Here is a 10,209-nt window from a genome sequence, read left to right as displayed (position 1 = left end):
CGGATATAAAAGAATGTATCTTTGTATTTGGTTTCTTTTTTTAATTTAGAAAGAAAAGCATTCCATTTATGTATACATGTGTGTACTACAATGTGTATGGCACTGTGTGTGTGCAGAGGGCAATTTGGGGGAGTCACTTCTCTCCTTCCACTATGTGGACCCTGGGGATCAAACTTGGGTGTACAGGCTTGGCAGCAAGCACCTCTGCCCATGGAACCATCTTGCTGGCCCTTCATTTGGCTTCTTGTATTCAACAATATTACTTCTGTAAGACTTTCTGTTGCAGTGGGTGATTAAAGCTACTCAAATCGCCCTGTCAACAGCATACACTTCTTCACTACCCACCCCAAGGTCCTGAGTTCCTGAATGAAAGACACACACACACACACACACACACACACACACACACGCTCTGTTAGTCTTACCCTTCAGAGTGAAGCTGATCAGAGGATGTGTATGCCTCCAACCTCGTTAAGCAACACTGAATTATTTTAAATGATTGTAAGAGTGAATATTCTTACAAGGCATGCGTAAGAGTTCTAGTTGTCTCATATTCTTTCTTTTTAAGGTTTATTTTGTTTTTAATTATGGAGATGTGTGTGTGAAGGCATACGTGCACATGAGGGCAGGTGCACTCTGAGGCAGAAAGACAGTGTCAGATCCTTTTGGAGTTATAGTTAGAGGTTGTGGTGATGTAGGTGCCGGAGCCAAACTTAGGTCCTGCACAAGAGCTCTTAACTGCATGTCTTCGGTTACTTCATATTGTTTTAAGTCATTGATATAATTGATTTAAAAAAAAAACAAATTAGCTATTTTGGTGGGTATATAGAAATGAGTCATGGTGATTTTGATTAGCACCTCTTGGTGACAAATAAAATTGACTCCCCCACTCCGACTCCCTGGGCATTGCTTGTGATTGACTCCTCGACTCCCCCTAGGGGTGGGTTGTTTTAAGCACATTTCTGCTTTTGTAAGCTACCTACACTCATCTTGGAGTATTTTTCAATTTTTTTCTGCATATCATGATTTTGTGCTCTAGTGTAGGTGGTCTTGTATATTTTGAATCAAGGGTTCTGCAGCTATATTTCACGTAAGTATCCTTTCTCTCCACATGCCTTTTCTTCCTGCTTTATGCTAATGTCCTTGAGGGGTAAGAGGAATGTTTTAAGTTTTTGTCTCCTCCAACAGATAACCTTTACCTTACAATGAATTCTGTGTTATGCTGAGTTCTCTGTTAAAAATACCTTTGCTTATTTTCATATCCAGACGTTTTTTTTTTTACATACTTGGATGTAAATTCTACCTAAAATTTCTCTTCATTGGCCATAGGAAGAAGACTCAGGTTAACTTTATTCTGGGGCTGGAGAGATGGCTCAGTGCTTGAGAGCACTGGCTGCCTTTCCTGAGGTCCTGAGTTCAACTCCGAACCCCATACCTAGTGACTCAGAACCACCTGTAACTCCAAGTGATCTGATGACCTCTTTTGGCCTCAATGTGTACATACCCTTCCTCGGCTTATACACACAATTTAAAAATAAAATGAAACTTTTAATTTATTCTATTTGGATATCCAACTGGCACGGCACTATTTAAATGAAGTTATTGTCATCTTTGCATTGTTCTGTGGCATCACATTTATCATAAACCAAATGGTTGTATCCACATATATGGTGCTTAGTCCCGTCAACTTGATTGGATCGGGAAGTGGCTAGGTCAAGAATAAAGCATTTTCTGTTTCTGCATGAGTGTTTCCAGAGGAGATTAGATTAAAGGACTCTGACCAAATCAATGAATTAACTAATTTTGATGGATTCGTAATTACAGGCACACTATGGAAGACCCGGGGTGAGGTAAGAGCTGGGGTTCAGTTGGAGGAAGGAGGTGTCTGTGCATGTGCCCCTAGGAGCTATTCTTTTGCCCCCCCCCCACCTCCTATAGGTCTCTTCCTACTGCCTCTCGACAACCACAGTGTGAAGACCTCAGCTCTGCTGTGTCTTCTTCATAGCCACTGCGATGAACCAAAATGTCTGATGCCACGAACTAACATAACCCTTCTCTTCAAGTTGTCCTCAGATGTTTTGGTTTAAAGAATACAAACTTGACTAATATAATATGACTCCATCCTTTCTGAACCCTCTATTATTTTGGTCCATTATCTAACGTCTCACTGTTCAAATCACTGTGGTTTATGTCTGGATTGTCCCCTAAAGGACCATAGGTTAATGTCGACCCAAGCCCTTAGTGCTACTAGGAAAGATACCCGTGCCTTTAACACGTGGAACATGTTGTCCAGTCAAAGGGGATGTCTTTGTTAGGGTTTCTGTTACAGTGAAAAAACCATCATGACCAAAAGCAACTTGGGGAGGAAAGAGTTTATTTCATCTTATAACTTGCAGTCTATCATCCAGGGAAATCAGGGAAGAAACTCAGGGCAGAAACCTGGAGACAGGAGCTGATGCAGAGGCCGGGGAGGAGTGCTGCTTACTGGCTTGCTCCTTCCACACGACTTGCTCATCCTGCTTTATTATACCAGACAGGACTACCTGCCCAGGGATGGCCCTGTCCCCAATGAACTAGGCCCTCCCTGTCAATCATCACTGAAGAAAATGTACCAGAGGCTTGCCCACAGCATTTCATCAATTGAGATTTCCTGATCCCAAATAATTTGAGCTTGTGTTGAGTTGACTCTAAAACCAGCCAGCACAGGGCGAGTGTCCTTGAAGAGAGTAGTCAGACTCTAGACTCTGTTTTCTACTTCCCCTGGTCATCAGCAAAGCCAATATTTTGCTTCACCACAGACTCCCACTATCCGTCTGGCTTTCCCACCAAAGTCCTAACATCAAAAGGTCAACCTGGTTATTGTCTGCAACTTCTACAACTGTGAACTGACAGAAATCTTTTCTCTTTCTAAGTTATTTCAGATATAATCAAAGTCACATGGTGTGTGTGTGTATTTCTGTCTGTCTGTCTGTCTGTCTGTATGTATGTATGTACGTACATACGTGCATACGTATTGACCAGAGGGCAGCACTAAGTATTTTTATCTTTATCCATCATATTTTCTGAGGCACAGTCTCTTACAGACTCTGGAGCTCCCTGGTTCACCCACACTGGCTGGCCAGCAAGCTCCAGGATCTTCCTGCTTCTGACTCCCTAGTGCTGAGATTACAGGCACACACCACTGAGATCAGCTCGGGTAGGTCCTTCCTTCCATATCGGAGACTGATCAAGCTTCTCCTCATCCTTAGATGATCTCAGTTAGAGCAGTTGAAACCTTCATGTCAGTATGGTGACCACCTACCTCCATTCTGTTGTGCCTAGTTATCTCTGCCTCAAATCTGTTTACATTTCAGTATAAATTACAGGAGCATCTTGTCAATACCCACACATATAACATCTTTTCTTTTTTTAAAAGTGGGATTGCATTGAAACTGGAACTGAGATCTTTATAAAATTAACTCTCAATGTACTGACTAGTTTTATGTCAACTTGGCACAGGCTGTGGTTATCTTAGAGGAGGGAACCTTAACTGAAAAAAAAAATGCCTCCATAAGATTGGGCTGGAGGCATTTTCTTGATTAGTGATTGATGGGGAAGGGCCCAGCCCATTGTGGGCTGGTGGTCCTGAATCCTATAAGAAAGCAGACTTAGCAAGTCATAGAGAGCAATCTAGTAAGCAGCATCCTCCATGGCCTCTGCATCCAGCCCTTCCTCCAGGTTCTTGTCCTGTTTGAGTTCCTGCCATGATGTTCTTCAATGATAAACATGGATATGGAAATGTAAGCCAAATAAACCCTTTCCTCCACAACTTGCTTTTGGTCCTGGTGTTTCACCATAGCAATAATAATTCCGACCAAGACACTTAATAAATATGTAATTCTCTATGATAGTTTACTTTTAATTTTCTTTAATTATCTCCTACATCTTTTATATTCTTGAACCCTTACCAGTTCTAAGCTTACTTGAATATTTAATTTACCAGTTCTAAGCTTACTTGAATATTTATATGCTTGTAAGAATAAATTTAAAAAAATTTGTTTTACTTATTACACACTGGAGTGGTGTGTATATGTGTGTGTGTATGTGTGTGTATGTGTGTATGTGTGTATATGTGTGTGTATGTGTGTATTGTGTGTATGTGTATTATGTGTATGTGTGTGTATGTGTATGTGTGTGTATGTGTGGTGTGTGTGTGTGTGTGTGTGTGTGTGTGTGTGTGTGTGTAGCAGGCATGGTCTCTCTTGTTTCTTCTATTGCATTGTATACCAGGCTAGCTGGCCTGTGAGCTTTTACTGCTTCAGTCTCCCATCGCACTGTAGGGATGCTAGGATTACAGATGCAAGCCATAGCTTCCTGCTTTTTACATGAGTTCCAAAAGTCTAACACAGACTGTCAGCCTTGCATGACAAGTGCTTTTACCCACTGAACCATCTCTCTATCCCCAAGGATGGTGGTTCTCAACCTATGGGTCACCTTGGAGGTTAAGTGACCCTTTCACAGAGGTTGCCTAAAAATGTTGGAATACACACACACACACACACACACATTAATATATTACTATATATATATTATGATTCATAACAGTAGCAAAGTTGCAGTTATAAAGTAGCAATAAAAGTAACTTTATGGCTGGGGGTCACCACAAGGTAAGAAACTGTATTAAAGGGTTGCAGCATTAGGAACGTTGAGGACGACTGCTCTAGAAGTTTTATTTTCTAATTGCTTGTTGATTTACATAAATATAATTGAGTTTTTGCATGTTAAAATTACACCAAAATAATTTTCTGAGTTATCTTACTGCTTTTGTACCTTCTCAAGCTTATTGGCATTTCTCTGGGATTCCCTATGCTGTTTGCAAATAATAATCCCTAAAACAATAATGTGTTACAACGCATTGCTGCGTTCTCAGTGTAATGCTAAGTAGGATAAACTGTAGCAGACATTCATAACTTTATTTCTAATGAATAGAATTCTACTTTTGATTGATAAGTGGTTACAAATTTTGTAAAGTAAGTTTTGTTCGCCCATTGAGACAATGTGACTCACCTGGTTGTGTGATCAATTACATTGGGGAGCTAACTAGTAATAATCCTTACACTTACAGAACAAATTTAATGTGTTGTGATATATTATGATTTTTGAAAATTGTATCTTTGAATGTGGTTTCCCAACCTAGTATATGGAATGTTTGTCTTAGGGATGGAGAGACAACTCAGCAGTTAAGAGGACTGGCATCCTGCTTTGGCTGAGGACCTGAATTAGATTCCCAGTACCCATGTCAGGCAGCCACCAACACCCGACATAACTCTAGCTCCAGAGGGTCCAATGCCCTCTTCTGGTCTCTGAGGGCACCTGCATCTTGAGCATGAATGTAGATTCATGAGCACACCCCTATACACACACACACACACACACACACACACACCTACACACACCTACACACACATATGTACTCCTGTATACACACATACTCCTTCACACATTCCTACATATATGTACACACACACTTCTATACACCTTCACACACTCCTACATACACACACTCCTGCACATACATACACACAACACACACTACACATACTCCTACATGCACACATCTATACACCCACACACCCACACACAACCTACACACACACAAACCTACACACATACATACTTCTGTGTGCACACACACACACACACACTCCTACATTACACATACACACATCCCTACACATACACACAGAGAGACACACACGCCCCTAAATAATAAATTTAGAATTTGACTCCTTATTCATGTGACACTTCAGACTGTAATTTTCCATTTTACACATGTCTTGTTGGGTTTGGGTATCAAGTTTATTCTGTCCTTATAAATTAAGTTAGAAAGCATTTTGTTTTTCTTATTTCTTGGAAGAGTTTATGAAAAACTGGTGTCACTTTTTATTTGAATGTTTAAAATAATTTACTGGTGATGCCATGTGAATCTGGGTCTTTCCAAACCTTCGCATCTCTGTAATCAAAGATTAATTTTTAGAAAGGATTTAAGGGTAGAGATATTCTGTAATTCCTCTAGTGTCAGTTTGCATAAGCCAAGTTTTCTAAAATGTTGGCCCATTACGTTTAAAATTTGTGACTATAGTTACTCTTTATTTCAAAGAAAAAGTCTTTGGGACTCTGATGCCCAGCCTGGCCTTGAACTGTGAGAGTCTCCCTCAGGGGATCCTAGACATGTGTCATGCACATAGTAGGTGCTCAAGAAAACATCTATTTGATGCTCAGTGAAGACAAGGCATTGTCTCCATTTCATGGAAAAGGAAATAGAGTACAGAGGCTTATTCAAGGTCACACTGGGTCAGTGGGGCTCAAAGCCAGGACTCCTAATGCCCACGGCCAGTACCACTTGCGCTACCCAGAATAAACAGCTTTTTTGTGGCAGCCCCCTCCTTGTTCCCCCCCCCCCAACTTTAGTGGAAAACCAACACCCCCAAAGAGCCTTGCGTCTCTTTGCCTCCACTTTCCGTGTGCCTCCAGCTCCTCATGGCAACTCTCCAGTACTCCTGTCCCTCATTGTTCTCTCTCCAAGGAGGCTGACTCATCTGGATCTCAAGCAAAGTTCCCGGACTCTAGTCCTGCTGGAGCTGACCAGCAATGTGTTCTCTGATCACTGTGGCATGTTCCCCAGCATAAAAAGCTTCTCCCATCTGCTTAGCAGAGAGTAGAGTACAACCAGCCACTCTCGGGAGTGGATGGATGTCTGCCGTACCCAAGGTATCGCTTTCAGTTGGAAGATTTTTTTTTTTGCAGCATGAAATGGTTTGCCCCTCATAGAACCCTTTTTTGGAAAGCCGCAGGTCCTAAAAGGGGATCCGCTTAGGCAGTCAAAAAGCAGACTTTTTTTGGTGGTCTTTTTTCCCTCTTTTCTTTATTTTTAACCTTCTGCTTCTGACTCTACCAGTCCGTCTCTCGCTCACCCCTGGAGCTTTCTTTTCAATACTGGTCATTCGTGGAGTCGGCTCTGCCCTCTCTGCTTGTGACTGGTGGTTGGGCACCGCCGCCTCCATCTAATGAGGGGCCCTCCAGGCCCGGCTGCCCTTGTTTTTGATACCTGGGGAGAGGATGTGCAGGCAAGGAGCAATTGGATCAGAAGGGCTTCAGTGAACAGACATCACAGCCAAGCTCAAAGGGGGCAGGAAGTAGAACAAAGAGCAAAAACATTTACAGAAGTGCAACAGTGTAACAGGGAGAGAGCTAGCAACTCTAACAGGGTCAATGGCAATAGGGAAAGAATTGAAAGGAATTGCTGAGGGGAAAAAGACAGAGAAAGAAACCTCAAAAAGAGGCTGAGGACTCCCTGAGTTGGGCTTGCTGGCCCGCTCCTAGAACATTTTCCTTGATATCTTCCCAGGAAGCCCCATTCCTCCAAGACTTCAATACGCTGGAAAAGTTTGTGCAAGAGGCTAGAGGAGGTTCAGAAGCTGTGAGTCACCAGCAGCGGTCTGTGTGTGTCTGCTTTCAACACCGGCTTCTTCTGGGACCACATCAATGGAGGCTTTGGGGTTCTTTGGCATGTGCTCTGTGCGTCTCTGTGTGTGTGTGTGTGTGTGTGTGTGTGTGTGTGTGTGTGTGTGCCTGGCCAGCCTATGTTAGGGGAGTATAGTGTATTGGGGCTTCTGTGGCTGCCAAGAACAAAATAAATGAGTTCAGAGTGTCATGTGCTTTGGTCTCTAATGTTGAAAGAGAGCAGGGAGGAGCCACCGGAAACCCACACTTATCTCCCATAAGTATAGAAGCGTACTAATGGAAGCAAGGTGCTAGGTTCTTGGGTGGGGGAGTACATGTGTGGCTAGCATGCATGTGTGTGCACATGAGTGAGGTGTCAAGGGATCAACGTTGTGTGTCATTCTTCAGGTTGCTAGCCACCTCGTTTTGGAGAACTTGAGCAGTCATCTAGGCTGACTGGCGGGTGAGCCCGGAGATCTGCCTATCTCTCTCCAGTGCCCTTCCTCACACCCAGCTGTTTTTCATGGGCCCTGGGGAATCAAACTTAGGGCCTTGTACTTACAGAGAAAGCACTTTACAGAGTTCTCTCCACAGCCCCTGAGGAAAGGTTTGTAAGTACCCTAAGTCTCAGTTAGCTCATCTATAAATGGGTTACAGTATCGTCTCGTTTGCAAGTTGATCTGAGACTGATGCCCAGTTTGCACGCCGGTTTCCCACAGGAATGTGAAAACAGAGCTACTACCGAGTCCCAGGCTCCTTGAAAGTTTGTTTCTCATGAGACTTTCAGAAAGGCACATACCCTCGAGTCTCAGATGTGCTATGCACACCACCTTGTTTTATAGGCTCTCTGTTGGAAATATTTTAATTGTGCTTCTGCTTGCCACACAACGAATCTTAGCATCATTTTCCTGACCCTTCTGTTATGAGAACTTTGTATTTCAAAATAATCCTACCAAAAGATGCAGAGTGCAGGCTGCCCCACACAGGCACGGATTTCCTTCCAACCCAACACATACCTTACATACATTTGTTCACTGCTAGTTGACCCCTCCCAACCTCTGGTATATAAATACATGAGGGTACATTATTTTTTTTTTAAATATACATTTTAACTTTAGAAGACGTTTAGATTTATAGACCATTTGTAACGACAATAGTGTTATTAGACACGCCATATCTGCTTTCTCCTGTTGTTGGCCTCTTGTATTATTGTGGCTGTAATATGTCAACTCTTTTCATGTTATAAGGGAATACTAAAGCCAATGCAACTTACAACAGGAGAAAAATGTATTTGTGGAACCGGAGACTGAGCCCTGGTCATGCGTGTACTAGGCAAGTGCTGTACTACCGAGCTCTGGTCCAGCCCTGAGGGGAAGAGGTTTATTTGGCTCATGATGGAGGAAACTTGGAAGTCCAAAGCGTGACAATGACATTATTTTTTTCATTGCCTCATGGTAGAAAGCAGAAGGCAAATGAGGCCCTGCTGAGAAAATGCAGCGGGAGAGGCAGCTTGCTTTATAGCACAGACTCTCATGGGGACTAACCCACTCCTCACACGATGACATTAACCTGCTCTTTCATGCATACCCCACGACCTAAACACCTCTCATTGGCCCCACCTCCCAACATTACCACATCGAGGGATCAAACTCCCAACACATGGACCTGGGGGATACATCCAGAACCCATAGCCCATGTATCTCCCATATATATATATATATATATATATATATATATATATATATATATATATATCTTTAAAATGTAGGCTTTCAGACTTCATTAACTCTTCCATAAGTTTCTTTTTATGTAATAAGTTTATAAAGAGAAACGGCTCATTTGGGCTAAGAGTTGTGCAGATTTTGACCCATGTTTGTTGAAATTTCTTCTGGCCTGTGTTGAGGGATCCAACACAGCAAGAAAGAGTGAACTACCGGATACATGCTCATATCACGGCAGAAAGAAGCAAACGAGAGACAAGAAGAGACCAGTGCCCCATAGTCCTTCAAGGGCATCTCCCCAAACACCTAAAAAAATCCCTCTTCGTGGCTTCCACCACCTTCAGGCCAAGGACTAGAGAATATTAAAATCCAGACTGTAGGGCTGGGGAGATAACTCACTAAGAAAGCACTGGCTGTACAAGGTAGGACCTGAGTTCAGATCCCCTAAAGCCCACGTAAAATCTGGGCATGGCTGTCGGCATCTCTCAACTTGTGCACCGACAACAGGGTGGACAAACGGATGGAAGAGGCTCAGTGGCCAGCGAGCCTAGCCAAATGGCAAGCTCTGGGCTCAGTAAGAGAGCCTGTCTCAAAACACAGGGTGCAGAGTGACTGAGTGACTGAGGAAGACACCCAGTGTCAACCTCTACCCTCCACACACATGCATCTCACACACGTGTCTGATATACCTGATGTTTTCCTCACGGTTAAATAGAGTTCCAGATTTCCATGACAAAGACCAGAGGGGAAAATTTGCTCCTATTCTCACCCATGGAGCCACAGCATTAGAGACCTTCATAAAATAAGGCTTGCCAGGTGTTGGACAAGGTTTGGCTCTGTGGCCCAGGCTGGCATTGAACTTGTGACAATCCTCCTGAGAACACAGATGTGAGCCACCAAACCTAGTGATGAACTTTCGGAGTGTGAAGCGTTTTCAGTCTTGAATTTTTGGATTAAGGATACTTGACCTGTGTAATGTCTAAGCAAGTATTATAATATATGTCAA

This window comes from Arvicanthis niloticus, chromosome 6 (assembly GCF_011762505.2).
Source record: "Arvicanthis niloticus isolate mArvNil1 chromosome 6, mArvNil1.pat.X, whole genome shotgun sequence".
NCBI classification, from domain to species: domain Eukaryota; kingdom Metazoa; phylum Chordata; class Mammalia; order Rodentia; family Muridae; genus Arvicanthis; species Arvicanthis niloticus.
Note: the sequence above shows the minus strand (reverse complement) of the source record.